Source organism: Mauremys reevesii, linkage group 11 (assembly GCF_016161935.1).
Source record: "Mauremys reevesii isolate NIE-2019 linkage group 11, ASM1616193v1, whole genome shotgun sequence".
Classification (NCBI taxonomy): domain Eukaryota; kingdom Metazoa; phylum Chordata; order Testudines; family Geoemydidae; genus Mauremys; species Mauremys reevesii.
Window position 1 is genome coordinate 6,677,826 of NC_052633.1, and position 15,653 is coordinate 6,693,478.

Consider the following 15,653-nt stretch of genomic DNA (forward strand, 5'->3'; position numbering starts at 1 on the left):
CGGGTTCCCTCACAGCAGTTCTATCATCTGCAGCCTTCACCTGCAGCTGCCTCAGCGCTGCTGTTTACCCAGTCAAGCGATCTCTTAGTGTCACCTATGCTGCAGTCACCCCTGCTTCAGGACTGCTTCTCCCCTATGGATGATTGAGAATCCGAGCAGCCTTCCTCCAGTGACGAAGAACCCGGAACACAGGGTGATTTTTCAATGTATCCAGACTCCCATCCTTAGACCCCTGTCACCCGTGGGCACAGGAAAATTACCTCAGCCTATTCTCGAGATCCTGCCTCCTGGTGTGTGAACCCATGGATGGCACCACCTATGCCCTTCCCACCAGCATGGCAGTATTGGGCCCCATGGGCATCTTTTCCCCGGCAGCACACCCGCTACTCCACTTCGACCAGGCGCGACACCTGCTTAGCACCACCACCAGACGAACGTCCAAGTGATATGACACACCTGGCAGCACCGTCACACTTGCTGGACCAATCAAGTCCTGCTCCTGGTCCAGTAGCGACAGAAGTAACGCCTGAAGAAGCTTTACTTCCCTCCCCTCAAACATCTTCGGACGATTTCTCAAAATTCCAGGACCTTTTTAAAAGGGTTACCAGCGAGCTTAGAATTAATTTGGAGGAAGTCCCTGAGCAACAGCATGAGTTAACGGACATTCTACAACCCTCTTCTTCATCTAGGGTTGCATTACCAATCAACGTAGCCCTTCTGGAACCCGCTAAGTCCATCTGGCAGGCTCCAGCCACAAGCCAGCCTACCTGCAAACAAGCGGACCGTAAATACTTCATTCCCTCTAAGGGCTCCGAATTCCTTTTCACCCATCCTGCGCCAACCTCTTTGGTAGTGGACGCAGCCAACCAAAGGAACAAACAACAGTATTTCCGCTCCACCCCAGCCAACAAGGAAAGTAAACGCTTGGACCTCCTTGGTCGCAAAGTGTATGCCTCTTCAACCTTACAATTTCATATTGCCAATTATACTGCAGTTCTTGCTAAGTACGACCACAAAAACTATAACAAATTCATGGACTTTATTGAAGACATTCCAGAACAAAAGAAACAACAATTCACAGCCTTAGCTTCCAAGGGGCAAATCATATCACGTACAGGTCTTCAAGCAGCCCTCGATGCAGCCAATACAGCAGCAAGATCCACTGCCACTGCAGTGGTCATGCACCAAGGTTCATGGCTCTCCTCTTCTTCTTTTCCTCGTGAGGTTCAAAGTACCATTGAAGATCTTCCCTTCGACGGTGACAAACCCTTTGCTTCCACCATGAATGATGTGCTTCACTCAAAGAAGGATTCAAGGGCAACCCTCCGGTCTTTAGGAATCCAAACCCCTATGACCAGAAGGCGACAGTATAGATATCAACCTTACCACCGTCCACGCTACCCTGTATATATACACAGCACTTCCATAGATCTCAGGAACAACAACAATAACAGCAACGCCAGAGATCTAGATATCAGCGTCGTCGCCCCAATTCTTCTGGAGCGCCTCAACTCCCTCCAGCTAATAAGCAGATCTAAACCTTTGGTCGAGGGTCTTGAAAACAGCGTTCCCACTTCAGCGCATGCACCACCTGCAACTATTTTTGGACACCACCTACGGCCATTTTCTCATCAATGGCAGAACATTACCACCGACGAGTGGGTTATAGAGGTCGTCACAACTGGTTATTCTATCCCCTTCCTCTCCTTACCTCCCACCCACCCATCCTCCCCGTCCCTCTTCAGGGACCCCTCTCATGAGCTACCCCTCCGGAAAGAAGTGCAACATCTCCTTCAACTGAGGGCTATAGATCTCATGCCCGAATGTCACAAGGGGAAAGAGTTTTACTCCCATTATTTCTTAACAGAAAAGAAAACTGGAGGATGGCGACCGATCCTCGACCTCAGGCGGCTCAACAAATATATCAAAAAGCAGAAGTTCAAGATGGTTACTCTCACCACCATAATCCCAGCACTAGAGCAGGGTGATTGGTTTTCAGCCCTCGACCTTCAAGATGCCTACTTTCATGTCACCATCCATCCAGCCCACAGACGTTTCCTTCGTTTTACCCTCGGCTCAATGCACTTCCAACAGGGTTCTACTCTTCGGCCTTTCCACCGCCTCCCAGGTTTTCTCCAAGCTCCTAGTGGTAGTCACTGCCTACCTCAGGAAAAAAGGGGTCATAATATTCCCTTACCTCGACGATTGCCTTCTCAAGGCCTCCATGTTCGACAAAGCTCTCCTCTTCGCACAACTCACCATCGATTGTTTCCTATCTCTTGGTCTGCATATAAACAAAAACAAATCCACATTACGTCCTACCCGACACGTGGAGTTTATAGGAGCAGATCTCGACTCCAGAACGGGGCTGGCATCTCTCCCACCCGACCGATTCAACACCATAAAACTTCTGGCTACAAAACTTGGCAACAGTCCCCAGGTTACCGCCCGAGACTGCCTCCAACTAATAGGTCACATGGCCTCATGCACCTTCGTGATCCAAAATGCATGCCTCTACATGAGGTGCTTCCAAGCTTGGTTAGCCACGGTTTACAAACCAAACGTGCATTTGCTAAACAAACCTCTGGCAATACTCTTCCTACTCAAAGACTCTCTCCTATGGTGGACAGTTCCCTCCAACCTCTGCTCTGGAGTCCCCTTTCTCCAGACCGCTCCATCTCTGATAATGGCTACCGACGCATCTCTCACAGGCTGGGGTGCCCACATCTCTCACCAAACAGTCCACAGGCTATGGTCTACCACTGAGACCTCCCTGCACATAAATGTCCTAGAACTTCGAGCCATACGCAATGCCTGCTGTCACTTCCTCCCACTAATCAAGAATCAACATGTATGCATAATGACAGACAACATTGCCTGCATGTTTTATGTAAACAGACAAGGAGGGTCTCGCTCCCATTCCCTTTGCTTGGAGCCATGAAACTCTGGAATTGGTGCCTTACAAACCACATCCGCATATCAGCTGCCTATCTCGCCGGAGTGATGAATACCACTGCGGATGAATTAAGCAGACGTTTTCCCTGGGAACACAAATGGGAAATAGATGACAGAATCATTTACAACATATTCCGCATTTGGGGTTACCCAACCATAGACCTTTTTGCAACTGCGAAAAACACGAAATGCCCCAACTTTTGCTCCAGAGCGGGACTGGGCAAACATTCCTTCAGAGAGACATTCATGATCCCATGGCACTGGGACTTACTCTATGCATTTCCCCCAATATCACTTATCAACAGGGTCCTCATAAAGATACGAACGGACCTTGCCAGGGTGATCTTGATTGCCCCATCGTGGCCAAGACAACCGTGGTTCCCTTTCCTCACCAAAATGTCAATTCGACCACCGATCTCGCTGCCTCTCATTCCAAACCTTTTATCGCAGCAACACGGCCGGCTTCTTCACCCCAATCTCTCCATGCTTCATCTCAAAGCTTGGTACCTGCATGGTTCTCCCAAAACGAACTAGCTTGCTCTGACCAAGTTCAAAGAGTGCTCCTACACAATCTACCCGTACCACCTATCTCCAAAAGTGGAAGCGATTCACAGAACGGTGTTCAACTAAACAACTTTCTCCTATGTCCGCACCCCTCCTCCCGCATACTCGACTACCTATTGGACATTAAGCAATCCGGCCTTTCTTTCAGCTCCATCAGAGTCCACTTACCTGCCATTACAAACTGTCATGACACAATCGACAATACCTCAGTCTTTGCTCATCCCATCACCAAGCGTTTCCTTAAAGGACTCCAAACCCTATACCCAGACATTAAACCACCTACCCCTCCGTGGGATCTTCATTTAGTATTGTCCTGTCTAATCCAACAACCCTTTGAGCCCTTAGCCACCTGCTCCCTGTTACACCTCTCGATGAAAACAGCTTTTTTGGTGGTGATTACCTCCGCCAGATGGGCAGGAGAAATAGCAGATCCACCGTATACGCTCTTTTTCAAGGACAAGGTTACCCTTAGGTTACACCCCAAATTTCTTCCAAAAGTTCACGCCTCATTCCACATTAATGAGCCAATACACCTACCAACTTTCTTCCTGAAACCTCATGCAAACTCTTTTGAAGCCACAGTGCACCCGCTGGATGTGCGCATGGCCTTGTCCTTCTATTTGGATAGAACCAAACCCTTTAGAACAGTGGTCCCCAACGTGGTGCCTATGGCGCCCTCCAGGGCATTTATGTGCGCCCGGCTAGTGCCCAGCAGAGGAGAGAAGCTGCGGCCCCGTGCCTGCCAGGGACAGAGAACTCCGGGGCTGTAGGTTGCAGGCGCCGGTGTTCTCTGTCCCTGGCAGGCACGGGGCTGCAGCTTCTCTCCGGCTTCTCTGGGTCTGCAGGGTGCAGGCACTGGTGTTCTCTGTCCCTGGCAGGCACGGGGCTGCAGCTTCTCTCCGGCTTCTCTGGGTCTGCAGGGTGCAGGCACTGGTGTTCTCGGTCCCCGGCAGGTGCGGGGCTGTGGCTTAAGCCGGAGAGAAACTGCAACCCCGTGACTGCCGGGGACAGAGAACTCCGGGGCTGCAGGCTTCATTCTATGTTAAAGTAAGAATAATAAATATATTTGGACCAACAGTTCAACAATGTTTTACTTTTTTTAAATAAATAAGATGAAAACTGTTTATGATATTTATTTTGTAAAAACCCTTTAATTTTTCTTACAGGTAGATAAAAAAGAACAAATTCACGTGGTAAGGTGAAAGAGTAATTGCCAAATAATTTAATTAATACTTTTTACATGTAAAATTACCCTTTTATCTTATGGAGTCATATATTATGTAATATTAAATACGATGTTTTTCATATTATTTAATGTACAAATACAAAATAAGCTTTGAAAAATTGTTGGCGCCCGCCACACTCTTCTGAAAACATGAATGTGCTACTGGCCACAAAAAGGTTGGGGAGCACTGCTTTAGAAACTCTTCTAGACTTTTTGTCTCCATCGCGGAGCGCTCCAAAGGCAGGCCTATCTCTACCCAGAGACTTTCAAACTGGATCTCTGACTGCATCCGACTCTGCTATCACATTAAACAAGTTACACCTCCAGCATCCACCAGAACTCATTCCACTAGATCTGTAGCTACCTCTGTAGCCTTCCTACATAAAGTTCCACTGACTGACATTTGTAAAGTGGCCACTTGGTCCTCCGAACACGCATTTGTTAAACACTATGCCCTTACTCAAGGCCCTGTCTCTGACACACGATTAGGCAGAGCTCTACTATCTACTGCATTCCTACCAGATCCAAAGTCCCTACCTCCTTGAGACACACTGCTTCGAAGTCACCTGGAGTGGAGCACCCACAGGGACATCTCTCTCGAAGAAGAGGAGGTTACTCACCCTGTGCAGTAACTGACATTCTTCGAGATGAGTGTCCCTGTGGGTGCTCCACTACCCAGCCTCCTCCCCTCTACTTCGGAGTTGGGGTAGCCTCCGTTGTAGAGAAGGAACTGAGGAGACCGGCCGTGCATGCTCACTAAATAGGTATACTCAGAGCGTGGGGGGCAGGCTCTGTGCATGCGTGGCTGGTACGAGTACTGCTGCAGAAATCTCCGATCAAAGGCGCAGGGACGCACCGACACCTGGAGTGGAGCACCACAGGGACACTCATCTCGAAGAACCTCAGTTCCTGCACAGGGTGAGTAACCTCCTCTGCCCTTCCACAACCTCTGTGGGAGCAGAAAGTAACCCCAGGAACAAGTCCCACGCTGAGATCTAAGCCAACAGTTATCTGGGCAGAGACAAAGCCTCAGTCAGTACTAGGGGAGTCACACACTCTCCCGCTGCAGCAGGAGCAATGTACAGAGTCCCCAACACCCAGATAGGCAGAGGATTGCTCTTTAGCCCAGTAAGGATCCAAACAGGCCCACGGTTAGACCTAAGCCGGGTACCTTCTGCTCCTGGCACTTGAGTGCAGCGTGAGCTTGTGTGGGTGAATCCCAGGCTCTGCTGCACATCACCATGTCAATCCTGGCACCTGTGCTGGGTCTGGGCTGCTCTCCCAGCCTGGCTGTGCCCCTAGCCTGCTCCCTGGGTTCCTGCTCCTCCCTCCAGAAGCAGCAGCAGGGGCTCGGGCATGAACGGTGCGTGCTCTCTCTACCCCACCCACAGCCGTGACTGGCCAGCACTCCTGCTCCGGGGGAGCATCCCTTCCTTAAACAGGAAAGGGGCTGGCAGTGTGATGTCTGGGGTGGGTCAGGTCCTCTGCCTCCCCACATCTGTCGGGACTCCTGGCAGTAGGGCAGGTCTGTCCACACTGCTGCTGGGCTGTGTGGTGGAGGGCCCACCTTGGCTTGCTGCCAAAACATCCCACTCCCTCCCTGTCACTGCTCTAGATAAGACACAGACAAAATGGTGGTGGCTTGTGCTTTCCCCCATCCAACACACCCTTGGGGAAGTTGCACTGGGATGGGAGCCAGGAGACTGTGAGTTCTCACTTCTGCTATTGACTGGTGTTAATGATACTGGGCCCTTATTTTCTGTTAGGGTAGACCAGAATCACTGCCACTTACCCAAACTGCCCCTCAGAAAGAGGCTGCTAAATCTCAGTGCTTGGCCATACTGTCCATGAAACAGAGCCAAGGGAACCCACTTGTTCAGTGTATTACACACCCCGCGTCACACTGAATTTCTGATGGTCCACCTGGGTGACTCAGCTACATACCAGCCTTTAGCCCAGCTTCACAGAATCACAGCAATGTCCGGCTCGAAGGGACCGCAAGAAGCCAAGTCCAGCCTTCTGCGCTAAGGTAGGACCAAGTAAACCTAGACTATCCTGGGCAGGTGTTTGTCCCACCTGTTCTTAAAAACTTCCAGTGATGGGGATTCCACAATCCCCCTTGGAAGACTAGTCCAGTGCTTAACTACCATTATCATTAGAAAGTTTTCCCCAATATCCAACCTAGATCTCCCTTGCAGCCCCATTACTTCCTATCCTGCCTTCAGTGGACATGGAGAACAATTGATCACTATCTTCTTTATAACAGCCCTTGACAAGCCCTTAAATCTTGTTTGCTTTGCCCATCCTTTACTCATTGTATGTAGCAACATTTCAGAATTGAAATATTTCAGATTTTTTATTTTTTGCCAAATACTAAACATTTTCCATTAAAAAATGTGATTAAAAAAACCCTCTAAATTTTCCACAGGAACAAACCCCGTTTTCCCACCAGTTCTAGCTGTATCCTACCCTCAAGTGTACTAAGATTCAACCCCTCTTGGGCAAGAGTGTGGTACCTTGAGAAGTGTGGCTAACTTCAGATAGAGTGCACTTGCTCCCAGGTTCGTTTCCACATGAGTATTAAAGCTCTGTCTGTCCCCAGCAGGGCCGGCTCCAGGCACCAGCAAAACAAGCAGGTGCTTGGGGAGGCACATTTCTAGGGGCAGCATTCTGGCACCGGCCATCATAGGTGCCGACTCCGGGACATGGGGAAAAAGGTGCCCCCGCCGCCCCAGCTCACCGCCCCAGCTCACCTCCACTCTGCCTCCGCCTGCCCCCCTGAGTGCGCCACCGCCGCTCCGCTTCTCTCCGCTCCCTCCCAGGCTTGCTGTGTGCAAAACAGCTGTTTCGCACAGCAAGTCTGGGAGGGAGGAGAAGGCGAGTGGTGGGGTGCTTGGGGGAGGTGGCGGTGGTGGAGTGGAGGTGAGCTGGAGCAGGGAATGGTTCCTCTACTCCCCGTTACTTCCTGCGCCCCCCCACCCTAGCTCACCTCCGCTCCGCCTACTCCCCTGAACGTGCTGCTGCTCCGCTTCTCCCCCCTCCCTCACCTGAGAGGGAGGGGGGAGAAGCGGCGCAGCGGCGCACCCGGGGGAGCAGGCGGAGCGGAGGTGAGCTAGGGCAGGAGGTCGCGGGGGGCTCAGGAAGCAATGGGGGGGAAATGCGGCATGCCCGGGGGAGGAGGCGGGGATGGGGATTTGGGGGAGGGATTCAGAAGGGGTGGAGTTGGGGTGGGGCAGGGGGGGCACAAAAAAAAGAGGGGCGGCCAAGATTTCTTTTGCTTGGAGTGACAAAAATCCTAGAGCCGGCCCTGGTCCTCAGTCAAGGGTTACATACAACAGCAGGGAAAAAGAACAATGTGGTTGTATTGGAGAAGAAACACATCCAGTGGAATTTTCCTAAAATAGTTTTTGGAACAATGAGGCACAGAGGGAAGAGGAGATTGCCCTATGACTATTTGGTGATGTCTTTTCATCTAGTCTTAATATGACACAAATGAAGATACACAAAAGGAGATTACAATGATGTGACAAAAAGGCACCACCTGCCATGTTATTGTTCAGTGACAGATTCCTGGCTGTTGGCTTTTGAATCCACCTCCCAGTGCACAACCTTTTAAGGTGCCAATCAATATTACACCATTAGAACTAATATTTAAATGGAAGCAGTTCCCAGTTACACATGTCTGCAAAGTAAGGTCTTGGCACAAAGTAAGGGTGAAAATAAATAACATTATAAAATCTTGGTCATGTTTTCTTCTGGGTCAGCTCATCGTATACAAGGTAGCCTCCCCCTTCTTCTTGAATTCTCATAGCAATGCCCAGTCATGGTCTTCAGAAACACTATCCAACCCTATTCCACTGAAATGTTCCATGTCACTCTTATAGACAAAAAATGACTGGCAAGATTCACACACACACAAGCAGACCTTATAAGGGTGCAATTTCCAACCATGCAGGAGGGAAGCATTCACTATTGAATCCTAATGCAGGATTCAGGGGCAAATGGCTTGTAAAACCTACTGTAGAGCATTGGGTCTGTGATGAAGAGCAGGAAAAAATGCACAGTGGCACCAAGGTAAATGTGGGTCCTGTTTTAGCGAGGTGCTGTGCTCTGTTTGCCAGAGGTCTATGAAGATCTAAGCAGAGTAATCTTAATAGATGCTCACTTGCTTCTTAGCAGCCTCTATTTGCTGGCTAATGGCATATCTCAGTGTCAGAAGAGTCTGTGTCAAGGTCCTGTTTGCATAAAACCCTGCATGAACGTCTATGAAAAGCCACCTTGCACTCCTCACATCCATGCTTTTGTGACCTAGCCCTGATGGGCGTATTTGCTTCGTCTTTACATTGAAGCTTTTAGAGACTTCTCCTTTGATACCAATCAGCTAGTACCGAGAAGAGAGAGTCCAAGTATTAAGTCAGGCTGTGTCTGAGCAATGTCACACTTTGCAAACGTCCAAGAAATCCTCTCTACAGGTCTCTAGTGCCGACACCTAGGAAGAGATCGTGACTCCAGCTCCTCCTGGGTCTCATCTCAACTGCCTCATGGTCTGACTTGGAGGTTGTGATTTCCCCTCAGACTGCAAGAACCACCAATAGCACAAGAGAAGTCTCAGCTCCAGCACCTGCAAGCCAGACCTTTCTCCACAGCACAGTTACCTGACCTTGGGGGAAGATAGGTTCTTCTTCGAGTGGTTGTTCATGTCCATTCCAAGCAGGTGTGTGCGCGCCATGTGCACACCAGCTGGAAGATTTTCCTCTAGCAGCGTCCGTAGGGTCGGCCCTGGCGCCCCCTGGAGTGGTGCCACTGCGGCGCACTATTAAAGGGGCCCGCCAACCCTCCACCCCCTCAGTTCCTTCTTACCGCCGGTGACAGCTAGCTGGAACTTCGCTTGCGGATAGCAAGTTAGCAGTGTCCTATCCTCGTGTGTATAGTCCGTGTATATAGTTAGTCTATTTAGATCATTTGTACATAGTTCTTAGTTGTTGGGGGGTCCCTCCCACACGTTCTCGTCGCCCCGCTGGGGCATGCCCGGGTCCCCCGGGTTTAAACTCTGCAAAGACTGCAGGAAGTTCATGCCAAAGAGTGACCCGCACTCCGCCTGTTTGAGGTGCCTCGGAGAAAGCCACCAAAGGGACCAGTGCACTATTTGCAGGGGCTTCCATCCCAGAACTCTTAAAGACAGAGCTCAAAGACTTAGAGTCCTCCTGATGGAGGCTGCCCTGCGGCCACCTTCGGACCTGGAGCCGGCTGATGCGGTGCCCAGCACGTCTTCTTCGGTGCGAAGCGCCCCGGCACCGGCATCAGGACTTAGGGCCCAGCCCAAACCCTCCAAAACCCGGCACTGAAGGGAGTCGGGTCATAGGAAGTCGGCCTCAGTACGGCACCGCTCACCCTCTCCGGTGCCCGCTAAGAAGAAGAGGCCGGTGAAGGAGCATTCACCCCGCCAGGACCTCCAGAGGCTGACGCCATCCACCGGTACAAGCGGACAGGCTGGGCTACAGCCCTCGGCTGCGCCGTCGACTCCCACACCGGAGAGAGGGCGGTCGAGTCCGGACCGGCCAAGATCCCCGGACTTCAGCGGAGACATGTATCTCCCCTCGACGCCGGAGGCATTCGAGGCAGCCTCAGACTTGCTGGGACTCCCGGTGCTGGCCTCTTCACACCGTAGCAGGGAGTTGCCAACCACAGCCCGTCCCCCAGTACAATCAAGGGGCAAGCCGGCCATGTTGTCGCCTTGCTCCCCGCCCCGCGCCACTCAGGCGGCACCGGACCAGAGAGAAAGCTCCCCACCACCTCAGCACCACTCTCCCGTGACACTGGGTGCCACTCCCCCCAGGTCCTCTTACTCAGAGACCTCAGACTCAGAGGTGGACTCCTACTGCTCCAGCCAGTCACGGAGCAGGAGGTTGGCTTCGGGGGTGAGTCACCAGCGTTACCCGCAGTGGCAGCAGCAATGGCAACCACCCTCCCAGTGGCCGTTTTGGACCCCCTGGGCCTACCACCAGTTGGTGGGCCAGGCGTTTGGTCCTCGCTCCAGGACGGCCTCAGTCTCCTTGACATCAGAGGCCCCAGCGCACTTGCCTCCTCCACCGGCACCGGCACCAGGCAGGGGTGTACCACATCGAAGTTCAGCACCCCTAGCCAGGCAGCGGCACCGGCGGCGACTACGGTTTGAACTCAGCAGGCACCACCCGACACGCCAAGCCGCTCACTGGCGACCCCGGTACCGGTCGCGGTGCCTCATTTAGAACCGGCACCGGCCCTGCAACCACAGTACCATGTGCTGCAGGACCCCAAAGGGCTGGATGCGCCTGAGGAGGGGCCGCTTCAAGTGGTGACCCTTCCCCATGTGGTGCTGAGCTCTCTACGGTGGTGGCTCGACCCACAGAAGGTGTGCATGGGCGTTCCCTTCGCCGCCCCTCAACCCTCCATCTCCCTGGTGACGGAAGCCTCGGATCCGGGATGGGGAGCACAATTGGGGAATCTCAGGACACAAGGCTTGTGGTCGCCAGAGGACCTCAAGTTGCATATCAATGTCAGGGAGCTGAGAGCGGTTCGCCTGTCTTGTCTAATCTTCCAACCTCACCTGGCCGGCAGATGTGTCTCAGTCCTCTTGGACAACACATCGGCGGTCTTCTATATCAACAAACAGGGGGGTGCTCTCCTCTCCCCTGTGCAGGGAAGCCCTCGCGTTGTGGGACCTCTGCGTTCAGAATGCCACCCACCTGACAGCGTTCTACCTTCCGGGGGAACAGAACGGCCTGGCAGACGCCCTCATCCGCTCATTCCGGGGTCACGAGTGGTCCCTCCGTTGGGACGTAGTACGCTCAATCTTCCGGCTCTGGGGCTTTCCCCAGTTAGACCTGTTCACCACACGGGAAAACAGGAAGTGCCGGTGGTTCTGCTCCCTCCTGGGCCGTAGCCCAGGGTCTCTGTCAGACGCCTTCCTCCAATCCTGGAGGGAAGGACTGCTCTACGCCTTTCCTCCGATTCCCTTGATACACAGGGTGAGTCTCAAGATCCGCAGGGACCACGCACGTGTAATCCTGAAAGCTCTGGCGTGGCCACGCCAACATTGGTACATGTCGCTCCTGCACATGTCTGCTCGAGTGCCCCTGACGCTGCCCCTGCTTCCGGACCTGATCACGCAGGACCGGGGCTGCCTCCGCCACCCGAACTTGTGATCACTCCACCTCACAGCCTGGATGCTCCAGGGTTGAACCCGGTGGAGATGCTGTGCTCCCAGCAGGTCAGACAAGTGCTGCTCAGTGGTAGGAAGCCATCAACCAGGGCCACCTACCTGGCCAAATGGAAGCGCTTCTCCATCTGGTCAGGTCAGCAAGGTCACGATCCGCTGGGGGCCCCGATCCCCATTATCCTAGACTATTTGCTCCACCTCAGACACCTGGGCCTTCCCCTCTCCTCGGTTCGAGTTCACTTGGCAGCCATCTCGGCATTCCACCCGGGAGAGAGGGGCACCTCGGTGTTCGCGAACCCGCTGGTTGGTCATTTCCTCAAGGTCATGGACAGGCTGTTCCCTCATGTTCGTCAACCAGCTCCTACCTGGGACCTCAACCTGGTCCCCTCCGCCCTCACGGGGCCTCCCTTCGAGCCCCTGGCTTCGTGCTCCCTGCTGTACCTATCATATAAGGTCGCTTTCCTGGTGGCGATTACCTCGGTCAGGAGGGTGTCGGAGCTCAGGGCGTTAACATCCGAGCCCCCATACACTGTCTTCTATAAGGATAAGGTCCAACTTAGACCTCACCCGGCTTTCCTCCCCAAGGTTGTCTCCCAGTTCCACATGGGGCAAGATATCTTCCTCCCGGTGTTTTATCCAAAACCACACTCTTCTGGTATGGAGCGGAGGCTACATTCCCTGGATGTCCGCAGGGCCCTAGCCTTTTATATTGAACGTACCAAGCCGTTCAGACGATCGACTCAGCTCTTCATCGCGATGGCGGATAGGATGAAGGGGCTCCCGGTCTCCTCTCAGCGAATCTCTTCGTGGATCGCGGCCTGCATCTGGGAATGCTACCGCATAGCTAAGACCCCTGTCCCTCCGGTCACGGCCCACTCCACTAGGGCGCAGGCCTCCTCTGCGGCGTTCCTGGCTCAGATCCCGACTCAGGAGATTTGTAGAGCTGCCACGTGGTCCTCCATCCACACGTTCACATCGCACTATGCCATTACACACCAGGCTAGAGAAGATGCAGCCTTCAGTCGTGCAGTACTCCAGTCAGCAGTGAACTTCGACCCCACCACCTAGGTTCAGGTTTGTGAGTCACCAGCTTGGAATGGACATGAACAACCACTCGAAGAAGAAAAGATGGTTACCCACCTTTTAGTAACTGTTGTTCTTCGAGATGTGTTGTTCATGTCCATTCCAATACCCACCCTCCTGCCCCTCTGTCGGAGTGCCAGCAAGAAGGAACTGAGGGGGTGGAGGGTCGGCAGGCCCCTTTATAGGGCACCGCACTGGCGCCACTCCAGGGGGTGCCAGGGCCGACCCTACGGACGCCGCTAGGGGAAAATCTTCCGGCTGGCGTGCACGCGGCGCGCACACACCTGCTTGGAATGGACATGAACAACACATCTCGAAGAACAACAGTTACTAAAAGGTGGGTAACCGTCTTTCCCTGGCTTCCTTTGAGCAGATTCTGAAGGGACCAAGGCGGCACGCTGTGTCAGATCCTGGCCAGCCTCTCACAAAGTTCTTCCTGCCTCCATTCTAGTGCTACAGCCTTTGGTGGGAAGAACACTCTCCTGTACAGCCGGCTGGGAATTTTCTGTCAAATGATTTTTTGATGGTTGTCACAAAAGTGAAACTTCCTGCAGGAAAACGTTTTCAGCTCCAATTTCTGTACCAAGAAAATCAAGTTGAAACATTTTATTTCGAGTGGGCTCGACATTAAGCTAAGTCCACCCAACCTGCCGCAGCGCTGGGATTAGTAGTTCGGTGCCTCATACCCCCCATTCTGGCCTATAGACCGAGCTCCCTGACTGGACCACATCTCCCATGATGCACCAGAATCAGGGGTCACACTATGGGCCAGGTACCCGATTGATGTAAATCACCACTTCACTGGAGCTGTGTCCGTTTACACAAGCTGAGGATCTGGGCCTTTATATCCCCTGGAGCCTCTACAGGGGTGAGCTGGAGCCGGTTCGCACTGGTTCGCACGAACCGGTTGTTAAATTTAGAAGCGGTTTTAGAACCGCTTGATAACTGGCTTCCCTGCGAGGGAAGCTTTGAAGGGCTCTGGCTGAGAAGGGTGTAATTCCTCCTCCCGGCCGCCAGGGAGCGCCATGCTGCGCTGCGCTGCGGGAGCCATGTGAGCTGCCTCCTGGCCCTGTTGCTGCTGCTGCTCCTCGGACCTCTGGCCCTGGGGCTCCTGCTGCTGCTGCCTGGTGAGTCCCCGGCTGCGTCCTGCTGCTCCCAGCCCCCCCCCCCCCGTGTGAGTATCTGCGCCCCTCCCCCGCCTTCCCTGCCACCCGCAGCCCCCAGCCACCCCCTGCCCCTGCCAGCCCCTCCCCCGCCTTCCCTGCCCCAGCCACCCCCTGCCCGCAGCCACCCACAGCCAGCCCCTGCCCCCAGCCAGCCCCTGCCCCTGCCCCACCCCTGCCCACAGCCACCCACAGCCAGCCCCTGCCCCCATTCAGCCCCTGCCCCTGCCCCCTGCCCCCAGCCAGCCCCTGCCCCTGCCCCACCCCTGCCCCCAGCCAGCACCGGCCCCCAGCCACCCCCCGCCAGCCCCTGCTCCCAGCCACCCCCCGCCCCCAGCCAGCCCCATTTGGCCACAAGCCCATTTGGGAAAGGCAGCATGGTTTAGTGGTTAATATGTGGTATTGAAAACTGGGAGACCTGGGTCTGTTCCTGACTCTGTTCCTGGACAAGTTACTTGGTTTCTCTGGGAGAGTTTTCACAAGCACCCAGGGGAGTTAGGAGCACAAGTTCTGGGTTTTTTTTTCCACTTTGCTATTGAAAACGTGGGTGGAGGGGAGAGAAAAACTAAAAAATTCTTTTTTCAAAGAAATCAGATAGGAGGGTGTGACAGATTTTCATTACCAATCTGCTTGGGGCGTCAGGCGATTAGGATGAGGCCACAGGATTTTTTGGACGGAAAGATGATGGAACACATTAAGCATCTAAATTTTAAAGCTTTATTAATAAAGTAATAAAATAACAGCAGAGAGTGCTGGGAATGCTCCCACGTTACTCGGAGGAAGAAAGAAAGTGTTAGTGCCCCAAGCCCTAACCCACTTTTGTACTCACACACTACCCAAGACTGGCCAGGCCTGGGTGTAATGTCAGAAGAAGAGGAGGGGAGGGATGGACGAGAGTGCTGTCCTGGTCTGCTGTTGCCCTCCCAGGAGGGTTTTAAGTCCTAGGTTCCTTTGGGGGTGTACCTCTGCTCTTAGGGCTCTTTGTGCCAGTCCAAAGTGGCTTCTTGTAGTCTTTTCACCGTTCCTAAAACACTCTGGTTCCAGGGACGTGAGTCATTTCATCTGTGTTTTAAATTTCCACAACCCTGGACTTTGTTTTCTTCTTTGCTGGCCTTGCTGTCTCGCAGGTCCGTGCAGTTGGATTTTTCTTTCTCAAGGCTGCTCGGGAAAGCCTCAAGCCCCCATTTGTCTCGGCTGTGAGCAGTGTCCTTGAGCAGCTGGGGCCAGCATCTTATCTTCCGACTGAGCTAGCTGAAATGATGAGTTAACCTGTTCTTGGCTCTCTTCTTCTTCTCCCCTCCTCAGCCTCTCGTACTTGCAAAGGAAACTTCCATTCCCCACTCACACACCTTTGACCCTCCCCAAAATGTTTTGTGATGCTTGCAACAGCGTTAGCAATATACAGTGCTGATCTGCCTTCTCACATGTTCATGGGGAGAGAGGATGTATTTTTGGTCAAACAACA

General features: G+C 53.2%; 1 long non-coding RNA gene across 1 annotated transcript in view; it reads right to left on the reverse strand.

Annotated features, from left to right (window-relative positions):
• Positions 1-1,024: 1,024 nt before the first annotated feature.
• Positions 1,025-15,653, reverse strand: part of LOC120374324 — a 38,708-nt gene continuing 24,079 nt past the window's right edge. The window contains exons 6-7 of the long non-coding RNA XR_005586006.1: positions 2,198-2,284; positions 1,025-1,348 (exon numbers count right to left, since the gene is read on the reverse strand). This is a non-coding gene — a long non-coding RNA (uncharacterized LOC120374324). The remainder of the gene's footprint in view (positions 1,349-2,197; positions 2,285-15,653) is intronic.